At 43.2% G+C, this 25,638-nt stretch overlaps 1 pseudogene; it reads right to left on the bottom strand.

Moving 5' to 3' along the window:
* Nucleotides 1-12,357: 12,357 nt before the first annotated feature.
* LOC115532635 (putative nuclease HARBI1) lies at nucleotides 12,358-20,352 on the bottom strand (annotated as a pseudogene).
* Between the last annotated feature and the right edge of the window lie 5,286 nt (nucleotides 20,353-25,638).

Raw genomic sequence — 25,638 nt, 5'->3', positions numbered from 1 at the left:
AATCTGGGAAAGATTGTGTGACTCCAAGACCAAAAGGTTCTGGATTCAGTCCTCGGTATACACACCCACCTAAAGGCACCCTCGGGCAAGATGCAGGCTAGCCCCTACCTGCTCCTTAGCAACATGCATTTGAAAACACTGTGAAAGGTCCTTTTGTAAGAAAGTATCTGCTTCACTGCTGCAACAGTAACTACAATCAATACCAGTACGCCCATTGCGAATCCAGTGACCTAATAAAACGCCTCTGATTTATTTTGTGGATGTTGGTGTCACCACAAGGTCAGAACAAACATCCGCAGTCCAACTTGGACTTAAACCACTTGGCTTTTGGTTCTGTAACAGCTCAATATACAAATGATACCAAACATACCAAATGTTTTAACCTAGGAGAATGAAGAACAATCTTGAAAAAAAGCTAAGAGAAATAGCAAAATGTTGCCAGTAATGAGATTCCCATGAACTAAGCTCTGACCTGGCTCCAGTTTTGCTTTTGTTTTTAGAAGTAAGCATTAGCTATCCCATTGTTTTTCTTTAACACAAAGCTTTCAACCTTCAGTTCAGGTGAAAAGACAAGATGTATTCTTTTTTTCCCTCCCCAAAATGTTTTGAGCGCGTGAAAATGGTACTTGTGTTTAAAAATTTCTTCAAGGGTGTATATGAGAAAAAAACATTTGAAGACCAGTGCACTACAATATCCTGCCTCCTTACTTAATCAGTAATCGGTAATTTGAACCATCAGTTCATTTGAATTGTTAATGTGTGAGAAGGTTATTAAGACTATAAAATGTGAAATATGGCAGGAGTATTTGGCGGGTTATGTCTGTTTGGTTAATGGGGTCCACTGGCTTTAAATGCAAGGAAGTAAATATAGGAGAAGGGTTCCATGTATCCCATTTATCCTCAGTTCTATAACAGAAACTCTCACCCCCCTATATGAAGCAAACAGCCTCATTCATAACCTCTAATTCAACCGTGCGCGGGCCACACACAACGGCCCCATTTGTGAGAATTTACGGCCGTTTCAGGCCACGTCCCCTCGTGGGAATAGGAATTAATTACCCCTCTGGCCACCCCCGGAAAGGACACTCACACCCAGCCACGCTCACTCTGGCTACCTGCAAGGTAACACGTAGCACCATGCGAGCAAGGCCATTAGCAGGGGACGTATCACCTTGTGGTAGCATGGTTTGTCTCTGCGGCGCCTCTCCTCTACAGCACTGAGGCCCCCTTCACGGCTCAGACCTAAAAGGCGTTCCCATCCTCTGAAGGAAGCGTCTGGGTCCTGACTGGAGACGTTGTGGCAGATTTGCATATTACACCGGCAATTAAACGAAACCATGACAGTCGATGTTGCCCTTAGGAACTATGGGGTGTTAGTTGTGTGTGTGTGTGTGTGTGTGTGTGGTGTGTATGTGTGTGTGTGTGTTTGTCTGGGAGTTTTCTTCTTCAAACCTTGGGATTATCCATCAATACTCGGCACGCAAAAGGCAATTGGAAATAGCAGGAGAGTCACAGCCAATTAATTTGTGTTGTGGGACGTGACCCGGACCTCCGCTGCCGCCGTCGCCTTTCCCAGACGTCGGAAATCACGGTCATCTTATGCAACTTTTCACCTAGTGAGTAGCGCAGTGCGTTAGTGTGCTCTTTTTAGCATTGTACCCTTGTAACCCCTAAGGTGTGTGTGTCTCTGTGTGTGTTTGTGTGTTTCGCTTGAGGTGTGTGTGTGTGTGTGTATGTTTCAATTTAGGTGTGTGTGTGTGTGTGTGTGTGTGTGTGTGTGTGTGTGTGTGTGTGTGTGTGTGTGTGTGTGTGTGTGTGTGTGTTTGTTTCGATTAAGGTGTGTGTGAGTGGGTGTGTGTCTGTGTATGTGTGTGTGTGTGTGTGTGTTTCGATTACAAATTCACAGAAAGCTGAAACCGCCCTGAACTACCTGTGTTAGCTCCTGCTATGGAGGAGGGTGATAGCACGGGACGCTACGGTGAGCTTAGCGCTCTGCTAGTGCTCCGCTAATTGGCCAAACATGTCGGGTCCTAGCTGATTTTAAACACATTTGTCAAACACCTCACAGGAATTTAATCTGTTTATGGCTGATTTATTTCAGCGTTGTATTTTTCCTTAGAAAACATTTTCTGCGATGTCAAACGCAGAAAACAAACAAGAGTAAAAAAACAGGCGGACATGGTAAACAAACGCTGCCACGCTACCTTCGCCACGCACACATCTGGGGATCGGCAGGAAGTACACCAAAGAAACAAGACAGGATGTGTCGACGGGGTGTTTCGTTACAAACGGGCTTTCATGCATTGCGGGGGAAGCTTCTATTTACCGATCGCAGGATGAACAGAATGCCTGCCCCCCAGACATTATCAATCCACCCTGCTTCTATTCTCAACACTGAGGAGATTGAGATGAGATTTGAGATTTTTGCCTCAGATGTTGAGATTGTATTATAATAATAACCTGAGATGCTATTGTACCCTCTGATGTTTCACAATGTACGTAGACGTGGTGTACTCAGGATGGAAACATGTAGTGATCCTTTCTCATATCCTAGTATATCCCAGTTTAGATATTCCATTTAATTCTCCTCGGATTCTGAACGTACACCCAGACACGAACACACACACACACACACACACACACACACACACACACACACACACACACACACACACACACACACACACACACACACACACACACACACACACACACGCCTACACATTAACATGAACACACACAGACACTGCGTTACCTCTAGGGCTTCCCAGGAGTGACCTAATACTTTGTTCTAAGATCTGAATAATTGGATGCTCACAGTGAGAACGGGGAGGGGAGGAGGGGAGCTGGGGAGAGAGGGGGTGGGGGGGTGGGTGGGTGTCATTTCCAAGAGAGGAGAAGGAATCAGAAAAATGTATGAAGGCGACCCCGGGAAGAGATGGAATAGCTTGGCGGGGATATCGGTGAGTGACAGACATTTAGCAGAGGGAGGGGGGGGGGGGGGGGGGGGGGGAAGTGACCTTTCAGAGGAAGGAGAGACGTCAACTCCAGCAGCACTGTGTCTCCCCCGCTCCACTGGCTCTCCCCACCTCTCTCTGTCTTTATACTGTTCCCCATTCATCATAAAGCGATTAGGCTGTTTCCATTCTTTCTTTCTTTCTCTTCTCTCTTTCCTCTTCCCTTCCGCTCAAGTAATCCAACCGTTACGTAGTCACACAGTCGTTAATTACTTTCTCTCCTTCTTCCCTCTCCCTCTTTCCACTTTTTTCTGTGTTCATCCAAACCCATGCTTCCGTTTTATCTCTTTCTCTCTCCTCCACCTCTTCCCTGCCATTCAACTCCTCCAACCGTCTCCCGAGTTGAAGGTGCATGGGCCGTCTTTGTCATCCTCCGGCTCCTCCACCGCGGGCCGACTGACACAATAGCCCAGGTGGCTGTCTGCGCCCGCACCCTCCTCCCCTCGCTCTCAGCCATAGAGACAGCGGCATGAGCAGCTCTCTCTCTATCACCTTCAGTATGCTGTGCAGTCATTTATCCCTCCGATCCACACATACTTAAACAGCATTTAGACATGCAGGCCGAGAGTTATGCTGTTTATCACTAACACGCACACACACACACACACACACACACACACGTCTGCATTCACACTGTGCCGTGATTCACTGCACGCAGCCCGGTGTGAGCACATAGAGAATCTAGTTCGAACTAGCCGGCCTTGCCTTCCTCATCTATATAGGGTATATGAGTATACATAAATATATACACGCACACATATACATACACAGGCCAATATATTACTCATCGACCAATCTGTGACTGTTTAGCATTCATTGTCCTCGGGACGTTTCCGCGGGAGATGTATCTACGCTGAAATAGAGTTCCAGTATCTTCCTTCTTCTCGCTGCTTCTCGGGCATATTTTCCTGGGCTGTGCGTCCGCTCACCGGAGTTTGTCCCTATCTGTAAATGGCAGTGCGCACCTTCTTCTGGGCCAGCTGAAATTGACAGGCCTATGCAGGCCAGGTGCCAGGTGCTGGCGGCGCAAGATGGCGGGTGTGAGAAAAATAATAAATAATAAAAATTCACAAAAATATATATTTTTGTGAAGGATTTTGATCCAGGTAAACGACCCCCACAAATCCCCCCCCCCCTGCCCTCGTCTCAGCACACAGCTTCCCCCCACCTGGGCTCCAATTATTACCCAACCCCCCCCCAGAATGGCTGTCTAAATGGATATCTAGCGAGCAGCGTGAGGGAGGGTCTGCAGCACAACTATTAACTCACGCTCACAGGCTCTCGTTCGTTCGTATTGATTTAATATTACCTAGACTTTCATAATCCCACTTATTTAATTACAATTCTCTCTCGCACTCACACACACTCACACACACATACACACACACACACCGCGTTCAGCGGTTTGCACGCGGTTTGCCAATGAATAATCAAGTTTCTATTGACACGCCTTGATTAATTAGACAACGCTGTGGTGTTCAGACCGTACACAGAAACGCATTAATGCACTCCCTAAGACACCCGTCACAACAGAGGATATTGCATTGATCGACGCGCGTGCTGGAATCTGAAGTACAAGTTAGTTCGGGATCAGGGACTTAAGTCTCCAGGAGGAGCACATAACAGTAGAAAATCAGTTTAATATCATCGTGACATTTCAGAGATAAGCCTCTTTCATTACGGGAGCGTTGTAGCGAGTCCGTGGGTCTAAGACTACCGATGAAACAATAGGTGGCCCCCACACACTCCTCCTGGAAGGTCGGTCAGGACAAACAGCCACACTCTAATTAGGGTCTGGGTGGAGGTACTCTGTAGGGATCACCGGCCCAGACACAGTTCCTTCAGTGCGTTGCGGACGGAGATGTGGATTTGCATGGAGGCCAAGGTCGAGGTTAGGAACGGTTTCGGGTTTTCTCTGGGATTGACGAGTTCTCCCAGCCTTCCGTGACGGATATGAGAAGCTTCTGATTCTCAACTTTGAATTTAATAGGATGTTGGCCAAAAAATGTTTTTCCACTTTTTTCTTTTACTCCTTTTTCCGTTTTTTTTCGTTTGGTTTTCAGGGACATCTTGTTTGTCCTCATGTTAGAAAACATTCAAGAGGCTTGAGTTTTCCCTGAGGTGAGTTTTACAAAACCAAGCGTGCAGCGGGGAAAAAACTGGAACAAAGAGCCAGAGGAGACGGGCAGCAGGAAAATCAATATAAACGCTTCAAAGAGTACACCTGGGAGACGGAGGGCTGGGATCTCAAAACAAGCGAAAAAGGCCAAGATTAATTTCCCATAATCCTGCTCCTTGCTATTATTCCTCAAGATTCGGTTGGCAGAGGTTTGGGAGAATTATCCCCTGCTCTATTCCTTATCTAGGGATTCAGGAGCAAACAACTGAAGGACTTGAATCAGTATTCAAACGGGCGAAAGAATCATAGAAAGAAACAGATTATTCCCCACAGATGTTGTGAGACTATTTTGCGTCAAAATCCTCTATTTTACGTTAACTTGTTTCACAGGGAAAAAAGGTTGTTACTGAGGCTCCCCCGTTTCACCAAAATGTGGATTTAGCCTTGAGATAGACAGATCCACCTGCTAGCAGCCTACCCAGTGGACTGGACCAACTGGTAGGCTGGTCCGTCCAGAATACATCTGGAAACTCCCACAATTTTCTGAATTGGCTGTTAAGGATGTCTGAATCTATATCACACCTGGTGGTAAAATAAGGGACGTTTGATGTTTCAAACCCCCCCCCCCGCCACTATTATAAAGCTTGCCTCGGGTGAAGACACACCTGGGTAACGAATGGTGTGTCTTCCTGTACAGTTGAGTAAACTCCTGAAGGAGGACGTGATATTCATCCGTTGTTGTATCTCTGTACACCAGGGGTAAGACGCTCTCTCACCTCCATTTCACGCTGTCTTTACAATGAAGCAAGGGTATGTTGAAGGATAGAGCGAGGAAAAAAAAGGGCTTGCTAGGTTTCCCACGAGCGTAATGTTTTCTGCCACACTGCTATCCCTGCTTTCCCGTGCACATTTTTGATGCAGGGGATCACGTTTAAAGTCGGGCAGCTTAAACTGAAAATACGCAAAATCGAATAGAGCCGTATAAGTACGCCATACAAACTCAAAGCGTATGCTGCTAACAAAAACCAGCACACAAACCCCCGTACCTACAGGCTGAAGGCCATTGCTTAGGCTTCTGGAGCAAAGACTTGCAAGCAAATCATTGATTCCTTCAGCGAGCTGTTGGAAGCAAGGTGACCCCCCCCCCCCCCCCGCCCCAACCTCTCGGCACTCAAAAGAGCAGGTAACCCCCTCCTCGACCCCCTTTCTCCCCCAACCCGGGCCTCCCAACGCCCCGGCACCATCCACTCTGCTAAATGGCCTTGACCCCAGCTTCCCTCACTGCCGCAAATACATTGTGAGTTAGAATACGACCCTTCAACTTTCCCTGGCAGCTTGTCTCGGAAAATAGATGGAAAAAAGGAAAATGTTGACTGGGCTCTTTGCCTGAATTCCCTCAGGGAGAAAATTGGCACACACCTATTGATGCCAGATGAAATTATAGTGAGTATAGAGTGTATTTTCTCTTCTATGGATTTGTTGCTGTTTTTATGTGGTTTTGGGAGGCTGATCATTAAGCCTTGAGGATAATTAAGGCAAGGCAAGGCAACTTTATTTATATAGCACTTTTCATACACAAGGCAAACTCAAAGTGCTTCACATATAAACATTGTCATACAATAAAATAAAATAATAGATAAGTAAAGGAAAACATATGCAAAGAAATTAGTAAAATAGAAAGTTAAAAAGGCATTTTAGCAATAAAATAGAAAATGCAATGAATTTAAGATTTAGCAGAAAGCTAAAGCAAACATAAAAGTCTTCAGTCTTGTTTTAAAGGTGCTCAGAGTTGGGGCAAGTCTTAAATCCTCAGGGAGTTTATTCAAGCTATGTGTTGCATAGTAGGCTAACTAAATCCTGCTTTCCCATGTTTCGTGTTTCCTCTGGGGATAATTAACAGATTGGTATCAGAAGATCTTAGTGGTCTAGATTAAGGAAAAAAATGTAAAGTTTCCTTTATGTATTCCGACTTGACAGGGTCTTCAGTCATACATAGAATATTTTTAGTTTGTGAGGCTTCTGCAAACGTAATGCTATTTTACTAAATAAAGTTATTTAATTAACTGAAGCTATTTTAGCTAACAGGTCATTGTTTGAAAATGTGAGAACCATGAAATTCATACCATTTCCATAATTTGAACAATTTGGGCTCCTATGTGTCTTTTGGATAAAGTGGTCTCATTTGTTTTAATGGCGGCATTATTAGATTGGTTGAGTGATTAATTAGATCTAGACAAATCTTTAGACACCTATCTATTTTCCACAATATGCACAAACAAGGCCTGTATCATAACTGGAATGAGCTTAACAAAATCTTTACATTTGTAATTTTGTTTCACTTTAGAATTGGGTTTTGGGGTCTCTATTAAAAACACATAGATTAATCTTCGAGTAATATTTATGACCAACATATGTCCAGACCAGAGATGTTTGCCTCAGTTTAACATCGGTCGGTATACGATCACAGAGAATATGTAATGGCTGTACATAACACCGGCTGCCTTCAGAATGAGTTAAAAGTGACCCTGGAACCTTCCACACTTCCATAATGGAACTAAGTGCTGTAGCCTGCCCTCCCTCTGTGTCTCTATAGCGTCCATACCCTCTATTACAGATGCCAGCTAAATATAAACACATACATCCAGATTCACAAACACCACACTATAACGCCGTAGTACAGACTGTGATACGCTACAGTGTTATAAATAACATTGGTAGGACTGGATACAGGAAGGTCAGATAATACTGCCAGCACTATAGTCCAGTTTGGTGCAGTCACTGCGTCAGAGGTCTCGGAATAAACGCAAACCCATACAAACATGAAACAAATTGCTTACTATGGGACAGGGGATCTTTATAAAGTGTTAGCTACTCCTCAAAAGGGAAAGCACATGCTAATGGTTTACATTACTTTATATTGCTTATATATATCAATAAATATTTCGCACTTGAGTTATTTAATTTGCTAACTAAACAATGTGTCTACACACATGGGATAAAAAGTATAGTTACACCACACAATGACCTCAGTGGTGAAAGAAATACTATTTTGTGGTTAGCTTGAAGACTTCCGTTTTGTTCTCTTTGGCAACACCTGTGGCGATGAGCTGTAATTTTTCCCAGAGATAAACATTGTTGCCACCGACATCCAGTTTGTAACAATCATAACTCTGCAAATGCCAACGCTTTCATCAGTGGGCCATAGGCTCAGTCAATGTGCGTAACCTCATTCAGTGATAGATAGTGTCTCAAAATACATGCATACATATCAACAGCTTATAGATTGGCGTTTTAAGTAAAAGATGTATCAATATTTTTTACAAGAAAAAATCCTGCATAGAACATCTTACTTAAATATATAAGGTTCAAAATGAACTTAAAATACTAAATCAAAAGTAGGCCTACTCATTATACAGAATGATACGGAAGCATTTTGCATTCACTTACAAATGCTGCTCTTGTTTTTCTGAATTAACAACATAATTATCCGAGATTTCAGAAAAAATAAAGTAAAAAAAGTATATATTTTTACTTTTAATTAATAAGACACCCCCAAACGGTGTGGAGAATCCTCACCTGCATGGAGGAGTATGGTTGTTGCTGCTTATCAGCCTATCCCTCCAAAGGGGACTTCAAACACGGGGTCGATAAGGTATCTAGGGTATTATGTCAAGTTATGTAACCAAACTATTCGCTTGACCACATGTAACTGTAGCGAATGCATTTCCGATGCATCATCTTATATCCGTGAAGCATGGCGTATGTGTTCAACTGATCCTGCAGGAACGCCACAATGCCAAGCAGATCACGATGGGCTTTCCGTCTGGACAACCCCAAAGTCCGGAGGTGCCTGAGCAAAGTCGACAAACTAATAACAACACCATCAATATTACTTAAGGACACAAGTGTCTCCAACAAAAATCTAAATAAAACTGGATTCATCTCATGTTTGCTTCTATGAAATCAACTCTCAGGTGAATGACAGCTTCTGTATTTTGAGGTATCTTATTTTTTCAGAAAAACAAGAGCAGGTTTTATTGCTTTATGAAAACCTTTCTCAGAAATCTGAGGTTATAAATTGGTTGTTTCCACATTTACCACATTAACTTTTCATGACATTAATCATGTCATTAATTCAGAAAAGGAGCAGGCGTTTTTTTTTTTGTGAATGCCAATGGGGCCCACGTCAGAGTAGTATCTTTTATATTATTGGGTTTGGATTTATTTTTTCAATATGCAATAATTTCATGGGTTTAATATTGCAGCTGGTAAAGGTGGAGCTCATATTCATTGATTTATATATATTTCCCCGCATACCGTTGGCTAGCTTGTGAATATCTTCCCCCTGGAGACCAATAAAGCCTTATCGATATAATAATATATTGCATTTATTGATCATAATTTGTATTGTTAATCTGAATCTGCAAAATAAGTAGGAACTAAAGGAGTCAAATATTTAGTTGAGTATAAAGAGAAGATGTTTGCCTTTGAGACGCATAAAAGTAGCAGAGAATATAAATACTCCAGTCCTCTGTTCATCACCAACCGCCCTGAACAGCGACCCTCCAATACGTTCATCGTGGTATGCAGGGGAGGTCTTCTCAAAGGGAAATTAAACATGTGTGTATTTATTATACCAAGTGAACCCGAAGGTCTGAAATGAAGAAGTAAGAAAAGATGGAGCTGAATGCCACAGCCTAACCAACAGAATGAAATGGAGCAGGCATGAATTGAGCAGTTTCATATAGTTTGAAGTCTGAAAACATACCATTTTAGTTTCAGTTAATTTAAGTGAAATGAAAGTGTCATCTATTTTTTTCTTGCTTGAATCTTCACCTCAAATGTAATATTGTGATAACCAGAATTGTGTGTGATTGGAATTTTATCATTTTATTCATTTTTTGTGTCATTTCCCATCTGAAGCCCAAAGAGAAGGAAGTTACACACCAGTAAGAGTGGAGCTGGGATAGCTGTTTGATGGCTTGTAGAGACAAATATAGTGAGGTGTCTCAGATGTTTAACAAGCTGTGAATTAATTCAGGGAACATTTTTTTGATTAACTGCAAATAAATGTTCTTCAATAATCCTACCAAGATAAATCATTAATTGAACAGTGTAGGGCACAGATTCCCAGCCTGATACATCCGGAATAAATTCTGGGTATGGTAGGAAGATACAAATCAATTTATTACATAGATTGGTATATCAACTTTATAAATCCATTACCAGTATTATATGTTTTAAAGCAATGTCGAAGTATTCTGGCTGCATTTTTCTGTCATTATGATATCTTGAAAGTCTTTTTCTCAATAGACGAACCAAACAGCTGTTGATGGAGAGTCTATTCAATTATACGGAATATTTGATTCAGGAATATTAGATTGAAGATGAATTAATTACGGACTATTCTGAATTGTGTATTATCTGTTTGTGTTTTTGTTTAAAGAAGTCCAACAAACTTGAGCATATTTCCTTAGAGGCGTCCGATCGAACACCAGTGTAATCTAGGAGTATTTTTCACTTGAGAGCCATTTCAAACGTGCAATCAAATGATCGGTTAGGAAAAGAAAACAGCTTTAGCATGAAAACTCATCTTGGCCCAGATGTGGCTCATAACTACTGGAAGATACTCGGATCCAAGGGGTACACCTAATTGTCTGGAGAAATGAGACACGCTAAACGAAGCCAGAGAGATTCTAATTAGCGCTGATTGCTGCTGTGAGTGACAACTTGTTTACGCAATGATTTGATAAGAGCCTTATTCATGACAAAGCTGGATGGGGGAAGTATGCACAGGCATATTTGATTGCTTATGAAATTAGCCAAATAATCAAGTCACCAATACACTTCATTACATCAATTGACATCATTTCAATAGAAAGTCAAAAGTAATTTCCATTTTGACTTGAACAGATTCAACCCGGTACCCCTCAGCCATATTGCCAAATTGGATGATTGGGCCATGGGCTTAAATTCTCTTAAATGTTTCTGTTTTCATTAGTCAGCGAGTTTTCCCAAAGTACCGTGCATGACCATGTCCCGCCCTAGCACGCTCCTGATTGGCTCCCATCAAAACCAGCTTAGACTAGTCTGCCATTAATGAAGCACTGCAAACCTCAACAGATGAAAAAACATGCTAACTTTCAAGGTGAGGCAGAGCTTAGCTCTGGCTCGTTTTCCTTCAACCTCCCCATAGATGGAGGATCCAAGTGGGGCCTCAGTAGGACGCCTTGGGTTGGGGTCAGAATGGGGGGGCTCTCACTCGGGGATGTCCAATCTGAGGCCTTGATCTCAGCTGGGCTTCCCACATCCTGCTGTGTAAGGCTGGGAGTCCCGCTGAGAAGACCGACGCCCAGCAGACCAGGGGCCGGTATTTCAAAATTTGTAATCCAGATCAGAATGATCCGGATAACCAAATCCCCCTGTCCTCAGCCACGGATCAACCTGATCTATCCCGGTATTTCAAAACTTTGCTGGATTGGATCAGAGTAATCCTGATACCGGCAGATTGGGATGTCCAAATCCGTCCCGCCCCCTGGATCACAGACAGGAAACAGGAAATGGAGCCAACATTTTACAGAAAAAGGAGAAGCTAGCTCAACTATTGTCTCTGAATTAAAGTATAAACTTAGCCAGTGTTGATGCGTCCTCAGACTAGATGAAAGGCAATCATTATATTGAGTTAACCAATTATGTTAATCAGCACAAAGTTGAAAGAAGAGCTCGGCGATCTCTAATTAAGCAGAGTTCGCGCTAATGCGAGCTAACGCTGCTCCATTGACTCCTGTGTTAAGGAGCTAACAAGCTAGTAAATAGGCTAGCGTCTGTATGTCGCGGTCCACACTGTCCATTTGAATGCATTCACTCGCAAGGCATTGTGTGTAGATTTTAAAATGTGTTGTACATATCTTTTTAGGAAACAGTTGTTAACAAATGACAGCCCTAAAACCTTAATATTAGATTTTCTTTACAGATGTCTGTGGGAAGAGACTTGCACAGACTTGCTCCAAATGGCATTACTTTTTGAGCTTTGGCTATGAAAATTAAGAGTGTGTGCTGAATGCATGTGAATAAAAACATTTGACAGAGTTTCAGTGGAGGCCTTTATCAGTGGGTAACTTAACAAAAAAAACTGTTACTTAAATAAGGCATTCATATTCAAACTTAAACATACAAATCGAAGTTTTGTTAAACAAAAGCACCAGACCTTATCAATGAGGATCAAGAGAAATACAAATTAACCATGGCATTTCGAACTGCTCTTCCTGCTGGTTCATCTGCTTGATGTGGTGGTGGTGGTTGCAGCTGTGGTACTTCTGCCTCAAGTGGTGGTCTGTCCAGGATGTCTTCATTCAGAGGAACTCTTCTCAATTGGGCAATGTTATGAAGAACAATGCAGGCAGATATTATATTGCAGGCCTGCTTCGGCTCCACACGAAGATAGTACAGGCAGGCAAATCTGCGTTTTAAAACACCATTGACACGCTCAATTGTTCCCCTTGTTGCGCTGTGTGCATTGTTATACCTCTGCTGTGGGTCACATGTGACAGTAGCAAAGGGGGTCATAAGCCACCGTAGAAGTGGGTAGCCACTGTCACCCAGGAGGATACCATCCGGCGCAGTTTGTTGCAGTCTTCTGTAGAGATGACTTTCTCTTAGAATCCGTGCATCATGTACAGAACCAGGCCATCTCACAACACAGTTGGTTATTTTAAGGTCAGCATTCCCTATGAGCTGCACGCTGATACTATGCCGTCCCTTTCTGTTGACAAATTCCCATTCTCTTTCATGGGGTGCCTGAATGTGTATGTGGGTGCAGTCAATGGCACCAATAGTGTTAGGCATCCTGGCAATTGAGAAGAATTTTCTCTTGGTTTGTGTTATTTCTTCCTCAGTATCTGGAAATCTCACATACTGGTGAATTAGACCAGCCAGGGCTGCTGCCACTGAATGCATGACGTGTCACACTGTAGACTTTGTCACAGCCAGGCCATCTGCAATGACTTCATAGAAGGATCCACAGGCAAAGAAACGTAGGGCAATAAGCACCTGCTCCTCCACAGTTAAGGCATGACTCCTTCTTGTAGGACGTTGAAGATGTGGGCGAAGAATTTCACATATATACAAAATATCTTCTCTTCGAAATCTAAACCGTGCATAAAGCTCATCATTTGAGTACTGCTCAATGAAATTACCTCGTTGGACATACTGACGAGGCTTTTATCGTCTCTGACGGTGCCGCAGGACATGTACTATGGATGTCATGTTGCAGAAGCAAAGGTCATTGACCTAACAAGCCCAGTTTTAAAGTCTGTGACCTGTTCTTTCTCACCTGCTTTCAATTTAGCTTTATGGTATTTAAGGCCTTCCTTAGTGATAGGGCTTTCTCAGACAACATGGAGAAGAATAAAGGAAGTAATTTCACAACAGCAGAGACAACGGCCCTTTTGGAGGGTGTTCGTGCCAATTACCAGGCCCTTTTTGGAGGTTTTAGTGGTCCTGGACAGAGTTCTCTGTCCTCAAAAATAAAAAATAAAATATGGGCCGACATAACAAGGCAAATTAATGCCACTGGTAGTGGCCAACGGTGGAGTGTTGAGCAGGTTCGGCTTAGGTTGAAAAACTTAAAGCAAAAGGCTACGAAGGACCATTCTGAGGCGAAAAACCCCCAAACAGGGAACAAGTCCATAAAACGTGGGGAGTTCACTGATACGGTTTTGGACATCATAGGAGGTGAGAGTTCCCAAGCCTTGTTTGGAATACTGCCAGCTGGTACAGGGGAGTCAATCGACCCCACGGAGCCTCTGAACCTGTCTGCTGAATTGGTCACCCTCACCCCTGTGGAGCTGGCATTTGAAGAGCCCAGCACAAGCCAGAGCCCTGTCTTCGAGGAGATGTGGAATCCACCACCACCACCACCACCACCATGTAAGGGCAAAAGGCAAGCTGAGAAGGGGGATGGCTACAATGAACTACTGAAGGTGGAAACGGAACGGGCTCAGCAACAAATAATTCTAACAAATGAACAAATCAAACTAACACTTCTTAAACAAGAAGAAGTGAAGTTAGGAATTCAGTTGCTGGAAAAGCAGTTAAAAGACTGAAATGTATACTGCATAGTTTAACACTGTTTGTTAAATAAATCACATTGTTTTTCCTTCATAATTCCTTGTTAATTGGAGTTTGTAATGTCACTTACACGCAGTAATGTAATGTTTATTCTGTGTTGCACTTCTGACGCCGATTTGTTAAAGCATTGCAGTGAACAGCGTGCATGTTTGCAGAAAAAAAAAAGGAACGTGAAAAGGAAATAAACATTGATCAAACAGCAGTGAAGCTTAGTTGTATTAAACAAAGAACTTTGGGAGCAGTTACAATTCAACTGTTCAAATCTTAACATGTAATCTCCCTCAAATCCACCTCTGAGGTGGATTTGCCACTTAAGTTTTGAAATTAAGTTTTGAGATTTCCCACTTAAGTTTTGAAATACTCAACAGCAGCTTTTAATCCGGATCAAAGGCAGGATTGGATTGCCAAATCTGAATCTGAATCTTTAGGATCAGATTTGCTTTGAAATACCCGTTTTTAGGATCTGATCAGGATTTAATCCAATCCAGGTGGATTAATCCTGTCGGATCATTTTGAAATACCGGCCCCAGGGGATAACGACCACTGGGACGGGAGCTTGGAGGTGTAGGAGGTGGGGCTTTGGAACATCTAAGCTGGGTTTTAAAAGAAGCAGAACACCACAATGTTCTGAAGACGACAGACATAAGATTATTGCAAGAAGCGGTCATCCTTTCCTGTCCCAGTTCACCCCCATTTTTAGTTCTCGAAATGCTTTGCGACAAATTTGTATGTTTGTGTGCGTCTGCTTCCAGACACATTGTTTGAACCCTATCAACATCTGCTGGTGATATCCAAGACCCAGTGAAAAGTGGTTGGTCATAGTTTGCTAGTGGCTACGGATCATCAGGCGATCTGATTGATATCAAGACATTTACGTCATACAACTAGATTACCGGCAATCTGTTAAGCACCAAGTTATAAGAAGAAAGCTAAAAATGAAAATGAACGACACTATTGACAATGTGAAGCCAGTCCATAGTGGGGGTCTCTCTCTCTCTCTCTCCCTCCCCCTCCCCCTCCCTCCACCATCCCAGCCTCATCTCTGCCAGTTGCTTGAGGCATCATTCTGGGGATGGGGCGTACAAGGATCAAAGATTACTGCCTTGAGAGAGAGAGAGACGGTGGGGGGGGGATCTTCCAGAACATCAGGCGCTTTGGGGGGAAATCTATAAGGAGCATAACGTTAGCTGAACGACGTATCTAGCACAGGCCAGCTAAACAGAACAACAAGGAGATATTAAGTGTTCGTAGAAAAACACTAACAAATGTATTATTAAAGGACAAATCCGGTGTAAAATGGATCTGGGAAATGTTTAATATGGTAACGAGTTGGAATGTTCGTTTGGGAGCAAATAAGCGTGTGGACGCATTCTTAAATTGGCTGTTTTCAGCCGATTCTACCAAAACGCTATAAACTTGGAACGATGGGGGCATTTGTTATGGTAAAATCTAAATCGCTATTTTAAACCACTTAAAAGGCTAGAAGTAGCCCGACACTTCTTTGAAAGTATAATAAGGGTCTTAACATATAAAACGAGGCTTTGATAACTTTGTAAGTGTAAAGATTGTTTATTAAAAAGGACATTTTATACGCCATCAGTAGTTCACCCGTCAACGCCATCTTGTTTTTAAGACTCGATAGGTAGATTGACGAACACAGAGATGTTGACATCCGTCAGCAACACGCAAGCTCTGTGATCGCCAATCTACTTATCGAGTCTTAAAAACAGGATGGCGTCGACTGGCTTTTTAATAAACAATCTGTACACTTACAAAGTTATCAATGCCTCGTTTTATATGTTAAGACCCTTATTATACTACCAAAGAAGTGTCGGGCTACTTTTAGCCTTTAAGTGGTTTAGAAATGCGATTTAGTTTTTACCATAACACATGCCCCTATCGTTCCAAGTTTATAGCGTTTTGATAGAATCGGCTAAAAACAGCCAACTGAAGAATGCGTCTATATGCGGTTTTTGTGCTCCAAAACTCACGTTCCAACTCGTTATCATAATAAACCTATCCCAAATCCATTTTACACCGGAATTGTCCTTTAAGAAACCAGCCTGGGATTGTGTTTTTTTTGCGATGTTATGTCTGTCATGTATTCTTTTTTTTTTCAGTCTTTTCTTTGCTAAGACTCAATTTACCCTGCTCTGTTTTTCGAGCAAAAGGACAAAATCCTTTCTCAGGATTAACCACCGTGTGAGCTTCAGCTTAGCGACGGTGAGGGAGACGGGCCAACCTGCTAACCGCTTTTCCTTCCACACCTTTTGGCCATTATTAACAGGAAAGTTTAGGGTGGATATGGGTGACTTTTTTGTGTCGAGCAACGTGCAAATATACAGTAGTTTCTCAACTTAAAAGGGGAATGGAGTAGTCGTCCAATTCTGTCGGCCATCTTTGAATCACTTGCCAACTGATATGCATTTCTAATTAATCCACTGAACGACACGGTTTATGTCTTTCAATAACACGTGCATCGTTCTATGGTATGTTTTGATGGAAACATGGTGATTAGGCAACGAATCGCAATAAAAATAAACTGTGGTTCTGATACGAACCCTCATTGCTGGGCTACTTTCTAACGTCATTTTGTGTTTATGGATTAAATGGGGACTAATATGGGTCACAATATTTAGGAACAGCAAACATAACGGCATGTGGACAACAGGAGAGGACTACAATCTGCTGCTGGATGTGTTTACACACAGATTTACTGCTGTCCCCCCTCTATACAGTGTGGGTATTACATTATGTGTTTGTGTGTGCATGCGTGTTTGTGTACAGTAGGCTGTCTGTGTGCCTGTGTGTATAGTAGCGTGTGTGTGTGTGTGTTAATGGTGGAGATTGTGTGTACCCAGCAGTTTGTAAATACAGTATTGTGTGTGTGTGGTGTGAGAGTGTGTGTGTGTGTGTGTGTGTGTGTGTGTGTGTGTGTGTGTGTGTGTGTTTATGGTAGTTACTGTATACACAGCAGTTTGCCTGTGTATGATAGTGATTGTATGAACACTGTAATGTGTGTGTGTGTGTGCGTGTGCACGTGTGTGTACGCAGTTGTGTGTATGTGCTTGTTTCCATCTGCACTTTGTTGCAGTCCCTAAATGTGTGTTTATTGTTGTTTGTGCGTGCCCTCTTTGTGCATGTGTGCTAATGTCCTTGTGTGTAAGCTGAGGTGTGTTCAGCCTTCTCCTAACTCTCCTGCTTCTCTGCAGACATTCATCAAGACCAAGACAACCCCCCCCCCCTTCACACACACACACCTTCCCAGGCCCCGTCTAATGACCCTCCACACATGCACTGTCTACTCTCTAATGATCGCCCTCCTCTCCCCTTCCCCTTCCCCATCTCTCTCTCTCTCTCTCTCTCTCTCTCTCTCTCTCTCTCTCTCTCTCTCTCTCTCTCTCTCTCTCTCTCTCCTTCTTTTTGCTTCGTCTTTCTCCCTCCTCTCATCTCCTTCTCTCTGCACTCCTTCTTTACCTTTCCGCTCATTCCTTTTCTTCTTCCTCCCACACTTTCCACCTCACTCCTAATGTATCAGTTTCTCTCTCTCTCATCAAGATCTCAGAAACTCTCTCTCTCTTCTTCCTGTGTATTTCTCTCTCTTTGACTCTCCGGGAACTATCTTGCATCCGGCGCAATTGACTCAATCACCGGCGCATGTGTCGTTGCAAGTTTGCAACAACTTATTTTCCCTCCTGCGCCACGCGTCGGTAAATTAGGGAATGATCTTGCGCCCCAAGGGGTGGCTCGGTGAAAGGAGGAGGCGTGTTCTGGCGCAAACGTTACATGGTGCTATTTTGACGTTTCAGAAACATCTTGCGCCACAAACCAGGAAATACCTTGTTTAAAGTCAGTGGAGCGTTGTTCAGATGCTATTTTAAGGGTGCATGCATAATGTTGCTTGTGCACCTCGCGCATACACTTTGCTTCTCTCATCTACCTAGCCACACATTCTTGGTAAATTATTTGGGAATGAACAGCTGACACAGCGGTAATAAGTTGTAGGCCGTGTTTATGTGTAACACACACACGTGCGCGGGCGCGCGTGTGTGCGTCCATCTGTTTAAACGCACGCAAACTAAACACGTAACGCATAATACAGTCCAGGGCAATGTATATTAACGGGGGGACACATGCATATTAGGAACACAAGTCGATAACGATAATGCATACAATACTGATAAGAAACTATATTTATAATGTATTGCGTATTTCATTAAATATCATTAAATAGAACCACATTAAGTAGGACTCAGTATTTGAAGTTGTGGAAGAAAACCTTATTCCATGTGTGAATTAGGCCATATTATTTGGCCATAAACTGAGCCATTTGAAGATTGAAATTCATGTGCATCTGTCTCATCGGAGACTGCAGACGCGCTGTCAAAATATGAAGTCTTCAGATACAGATGCGTTCATGGCTCTTAAAGGGGATCAGAGCTGGCACTCTCATTGGTTTATTGCACGTTACGCCCAAACCACACCTACGGGTAATTAGGCTACTTCAGACCAACCCTTTTTAGATTTGCGCCGGGCGCAAGAGTCATTTTTCGCACCGGTAAACTAGCGACATCGCCATAGAACCGCCCACAAAGCTACTTGCGCTTGGCGCTTCTCACTTGCGTTTCAGACCGTTAAAATAGGGCCCCCCTCTCTTTCTCTCTCCTCAAAACCCCTCTCTTTCTTTCGTCTTCCCCTCTCTCTCATCTTCCTCTGTATCTCTCTTTCTCTGTCTCATATTCCTTCGTATCTCTCTTTCTCTCATCAAAATCTCACAGGCTCTCTTTCTGTCTTTCTCTCATCTTGCTATGGTTCATTCTCTCTCATCTTTCTCTGTATCGCTCTCTCTCTCCGTCTCTCTCCCAACTTATCAACCTGTCAAGTTCAATTTGTGGATTCCTGAATAAATGCAACAGCACTACAATCTAATTCTCATGTTTGTAGTCAACCTTACACTAAAAATATTGAAAAGCTGTGGCAATTTCACATTAAAATCCGCACAATACTTTTTAGGGACTAAAAAGTACTTTTAGGGAAAGAATTGAAATTCTGATTCATTTCCACGTAAAAGTAAACCTAGAACCAAAATTCTCGATGTAATCAGTTGATGTAATCAATTCAATATAAAAGTCTAGACTCTAGCATATTTCACATCCAGAATGCAAGATCCTGCTTGCTGTCTATCTTTGGTGTGAAAAGTTGGACATTTACAGCATAACTGAATGTTTGTGTGTTTTGTCTCCTTCCACCTAGAACCGTGTGTCCTTCCTCCTCGAACATCATCTCATTCCTCCTAGTTGACAAAACTCATCTTCTCCCTCCTGTGACATCGTCTCCCCCCTCCTCGACCACATCTAATAGACGACAACCTCATCCCCTCCATCGTCAACGCCTAGAGGACCTGAAAGAGGACCTCCTTTCATCAGCTCACTGTCTTCATCCCTCTCTCTCTCTCTCTCTCTCTCTCTCTCTCTCTCTCTCTCTCTCTCTCTGCTGTGTGCACACACCTCCCCATGCTATACACACACACGCCGTGATGGATGCTCCGCGCGAGCCTCCGCCTCCAATCACCTATCCAGCCATCGATCGGCGAGGATGTCCTGCCCCCATTCATCTCTTCTCCGTGTTTCCCCTGTAGAGTCACCTGTGGTCACCTGAGCTTTGCTAATGATTCTGTTGTTCCATGCAATGTCTGACCTGGGACCGTTGTAATTATAGCTGTGGCAGACCAAATGTGGGGCTCTGGGGCCCCGACTAGAGCTAAGAAGGACCTGCTTAAAAAAACGTCTGCCGTGTGGTTAGTCCGAGATGGAGTGGAGAGGACGAAGGAGGAAGATGAGAGACGAGGTGTGTGGTGTATAAGTGTGTGTGTTACAATGTGTCTGTGTGTGTATGTGTGTGCCTGTTTGTGTGTGATTGTGTCTATGGCTGTGCGTATGCGCTCGTGTGTGCGTGTGTGTGTGTGTCGCTGTTCATGTGTTTGGGTGTGTGTTCGTCTATGTGTACCCACTTAGCATTGATCACCATGGCGACACTTCCTCTGGCCTTCTTTGTTCCAACTTCCTTGACCTCTTGCGAGACCACCATTTCATAACGGTGAATTTCTAACATATTTCCAGGTTGTTTTCAGGTTGTTAGGCTTTCAACTTTTCTCCTTCTTTTATCATTCAACACTGAAAATAAGAAAAGTTTGGCAGCCATGGGGTGGCAGAAGAAAAATCACACGATAAGATCAGGACTGGGCTCTGGCCACGGACAAATCCCCCAAACTAATAATTATATAAGCCCATAGCTCACGGTTACTCTCTCCACTGCGTCTCAACGTGCGTTTAAACCCCCACGAGCAGATTCAGCCGCTAACAGAGCTAATGTGAGACATGGCTAGCTGAATAATTAACTAAACATTCACATCTTCACGCATCAAACAACCGCCTAAACGAGCGCTTCCTCCCTCTGCCTCCCCCCACCCCCGGCCCGGTTCTATGAATAAGCCTGGCCGGCTCATCGCCCTCTCCACGGGGTTCCACCATGCTCCACTATTACATTACACTCATATTCCAAAAACCCATTGAGTTGAGGGAGAGATATTTCCGTTTTATTTCGGTTGATCCTTGTGGGGTTGTTTTGGGGACTGTGGGCTGGTCTGCCCTTTTATTTATTCTTTTGATAGTATAAAGAATATGAAACATCGACATAACCTAACCTTTTCCCCTTATATTTCTAGTCATTCACGAAATGTCACTCCTTTCATTTGGGCTTGAAAATATGTTACAGGGTTTAAGGTTTGTATACATTTCAAAATAAGGATGAATATTGGGTTTAATATTAAATGCCGTTTTTTTTACCTCCACAATGAGCTTGGGGGAAATAGAGATTAATGCAGGAACCCACTACACCTAACTCATGCAGCGTTATGAGAATGCTAGGACACATCCTATTCTTTCCCTCCGAAAGAGGTTTGAAAAGGAACAAGTGTCTCGAGCAAGGGAAACACATTATGTGAAGCGTATTAACGTCACATTGCAACCCTGTCTCGTCAAAATTACGTTCCCAGAGAACTATTCGGCATTCTCAATTACGTTTGTCATAAAACGTATTTTTTCCGCGATTACGTGTTATTGAACGTATTGCAAATACGTTCGTCCTCAGCCTATTTTTGGCCATTTATTAACCTCTAGGATTATGTTTGGTTGAAACGTATCCCAGATAGGTTAAATGTCAACGTATAGCACATTATTGTCATTAAGGCATATCTTCCTTTCAGGGAACGTTTCATTTAACGTATTTTGTCTGAAAAATGTATCTTGGCCGTGAATACGTGTTATTGAACATATCGCAAATACGTTCGTTGTCAACCTATTTTTTGCCATTCATTTACCTCTAGGATTATGTTTGGTTGAAACGTATCCCAAATATGTTAAATGTCAACGTGTAGCACATTATTGTCATTAAGGCATATTTCCCTTTCGGGAAACGTTTCATTGAACGTTATTTTGTCCCTGATTACGTCTTATTGAACATATTGCAAATAGGTTCGTTCTCAACATTTTTGTTGTTCTTTATTTAAGCTACCTCTTGGATTACATAGGCTACATTTAATTGAAACGTATCCTTAATAGGCTACGTTAAATTTCGATAACACATTATTGTCAGCATATAGGCATAGGTCTACCTCTCGGGGAAGCGTACGTTTGATTGTAATGTTAATAGTCCAACGTTATATCAACATGTCACAAGAGAAATTAGCTGCTGACGGGGTAACTGTAGGAGCGGGGGTTGCTTTGTTGATTTCTTTATCTAGGGCTATAGCTGTGGTCAAAGCGGGAAGTGTGCGTTGTCTGGGCGGCTGCCTGGACTGAGCTGCAGGAAATTATGTTCACACGTTTCTTCATTCATTCATGAAGGCTATACCGGTGAACAGTGACGTCAGACTCACGCCCACCTACAAACCAATCAATGTCCAGTATCAGCCTGTCCTCTCGGAAAATACGACCACGTAGGTGGTTTGTTGCCACAGATAACGACCCATTGGAATTTATCCAAAACGAGCGAACGAGGCCCTCTACTTGTGCGGGCAACCCTTTCTCATCAAAATTACTTTCCCAGAGAACTATTCGGCATTCTCAATTACGTTTGTCTAAAAAACGTATTTTGTCCGTGATTACGTTTTATTGAACATATTGTAATGACCTCGCCGGTGACATAACGATGTCGAGTCATTAGTAATTGAAGGAACTTTTAATGGACCAAAACCAGGTCGCTGAAACCCGTAACCAACGGCAGAAATCCCACCCAAAACAAACCCCGGTTACCCCGGCAACCCCCAACACGGTCTCACTCACGTGCAGGCCCCCACCCTCGTGTTCTTCCAAGGCCCTCCCCCAGCTGACCTAATGATTCGCCCCCACACTGATTGACAAGAAGAACATTACAATACATGCACACAGAACAACTGGCATAACGGACAACGAAATACAATGCAACACATAACACACAAACTATTTAACTGTCCCAGGGTCGCTCGAATATCGTAAATACGAATTCGTTCTCAGCCTATTTTTGCCATTTATTTACCTTGTTACTATGGCAGAATAAAGAATAAATTCATGCATTATCATTAAACTTGAACATGTGTTTTTACAGTATAGAGTTGTGGAGAGGGATGACGTATGTTGGCAAACCCGGAAGTGAGCGTCGCCCTCGGTTCCCTTGACAAAAAGCCAACGGGTTTTCCATTGGATTTTGGATTATTGCAGAAAAATCCTCAACTCCTCAAAAACGGAAAATAAATAAATAAATAAAAATAACCGTGCTCCAAAGAACGAAGTGTAAACCAATGCATTCTGAATGGGAGTGTTTCTCCGATTTTTCCATGCTAAACAACGAAATGTAAACCCATGCAAATAAAGACTTCATGGTCATAATAATTTAAATATCATTAATCTACTACTGAGTGTGTAGGGAGGTATTCTATTTTTTTCAACGGGGCTGAATCCAGTCACTTGACCGTCATGGTTGCTATGGTGGTTGCTATCGACCGCCCCCTCTAATACTCGTGGCTCTAAAAACCACGCGGCAAAGGAGCTGCCGTCAATTGGGTTGTTTTTGTCGTAAACTAGGGACCGATGGTTGAAAAATAGACAGATATTCCAAGGTATCCTTAAAAGGCAGCTTGGATGTGTTTATTTTCTGCAGTTTAGACTTCTTCTATAACTTATTTCTGAACGCAAAACACCAAGCTCATTGATTTAACGAGGGAGGGTTATTTGAAACAATTTATTAAATAAATATTTGTGAGAGGTCATTCCTTCTCCTGATTTTACTTCCTATTTATGTCTAGGCGTAAACCCCTACTGTCCACAAGCATCCCCCCCTCCCCATATGGATTTGGAGAATTGTTGCCACGTCCCAGTGGTGGAGGTATCATATATATATGAAAGAGGGCATTCAATTATAGCCTAATGATCAATTAGGAGGCCGAAGCCCTAAAGGAAGTGATGCAATAGGTGACTGAGTCGACAACATTTAAGTAAGCTGTAAAGCGTCTCTTATATATCAAAGGGGGTCTCAAAGGACGCATACGCTTCAACCTGTGGCTCCATACAGGAAATGACTCAGCAAGTGCTCCATCTCGTTGCAACTCACCCAGCGGCTCGCTTGCAAGATTTTGGCCTGAAGTTCTTCCCAGACCTACACCCTAGCCATCCAACATGCATATCTGAGAATCAGGCCTCTCTTTAATAATGACAAAAAGTTATGAAAGAAACACACATTAACTTTTTGTTATCTCATAAGCGGCGTGGTGCCGGCTCCTTTTGACCTTTTGACCCCCGACTTCAAAAACGTGGCCACAGGCCAGCTGTGTCTACACACCTTTAGCCACAACTGTACACCTCCATCCCACAAAAAATGGGGACTAGAAACTAACCTCTGTCTTATGTACATTTACTGTACTGTTGGAGGTCACGCCCCTTTGCCGACCTTTTCGAGATAGCTAGGGATGCTAAAATGTTTACACACATTTCCCGGGGCCCCGTGAACGACATATCCGAGATTTGGAGTTCTAGCCCTTAGAGGAAAAAAGTTTACCCAAATGGAGTGTCATTTGGACAAAGCCCCTCAGAAGTGTAGCCTGCAAGACCTAATGGTTCAGAATGTGGTGGAAAAACAGTTTTTGAGATGGGAAGGTCCTACCGCCCTGAAATTGTAATACCTTATTCTAGGGCCTAACAGGGACCTCCACACCGAAACTTGGCCCGGTCGGACCCCGAGGGCAGGAAGGGGGGGCCTGCCCTCGGGGTCTGACCAGGCCAAGTTTCGGGCAGAAAGGGCCCCCCCTTCCTGCCCTCGGGGTCCGACCGGGCCAAGTTTCGGTGTGGAGGTCCCTGTTAGGCCCTAGAATAAGGTATTAAAATTTCAGGGCGGTAGGACCTTCCTATCTAAAAAACTGTTTTTCCACCACATTCTGAACCATTTGGTCTTGCAGGCTACACTTCTGAGGGGCTTTGTCCAAATGACACTCCATTTGGGAAAACTTTTTTTCTCTAAGGGCTAGAACTCCAAATCTCGGATATGTCGTTCACGGGGCCCCGGGAAATGTGTGTAAACATTTTAGCATCCCTAGCTATCTCGAAAAAGGTCGGCAAAGGGGCGTGACCTCCAACAGTACAGTAAATGTACATAAGACAGAGGTTAGTTTCTAGTCCCCATTTTTTGTGGGATGGAGGTGTACATTTGTGGCTAAAGGTGGCCTGTGGCCACGTTTTTGAAGTCGGGGGTCAAAAGGTCAAAAGGAGCCGGCACCACGCCGCTTATGAGATAACAAAAAGTTAATGTGTGTTTCTCTCATAACTTTTTGTCATTATTAAAGAGAGGCCTGATTCTCAGATATGCATGTTGGATGGCTAGGGTGTAGGCCTGGGAAGAACTTCAGGCCAAAATCTTGCAAGCGAGCCGCTGGGTGAGTTGCAACGAGATGGAGCACTTGCTGAGTCATTTCCTGTATGGAGCCACAGGTTGAAGCGTATGCGTCCTTTGAGACCCCCTTTGATATATAAGAGACGCTTTACAGCTTACTTAAATGTTGTCGACTCAGTCACCTATTGCATCACTTCCTTTAGGGCTTCGGCCTCCTAATTGATCATTAGGCTATAATTGAATGCCCTCTTTCATATATATATGATACCTCCACCACTGGGACGTGGCAACAATTCTCCAAATCCATATGGGGAGGGGGGGATGCTTGTGGACAGTAGGGGTTTACGACTAGACATAAATAGGAAGTAAAATCAGGAGAAGGAATGACCTCTCACAAATATTTATTTAATAAATTGTTTCAAATAACCCTCCCTCGTTAAATCAATGAGCTTGGTG

This window comes from Gadus morhua, chromosome 19 (assembly GCF_902167405.1).
Source record: "Gadus morhua chromosome 19, gadMor3.0, whole genome shotgun sequence".
Classification (NCBI taxonomy): Eukaryota; Metazoa; Chordata; class Actinopteri; order Gadiformes; family Gadidae; genus Gadus; species Gadus morhua.
This window is presented reverse-complemented; position numbering and strand designations above follow the sequence as displayed.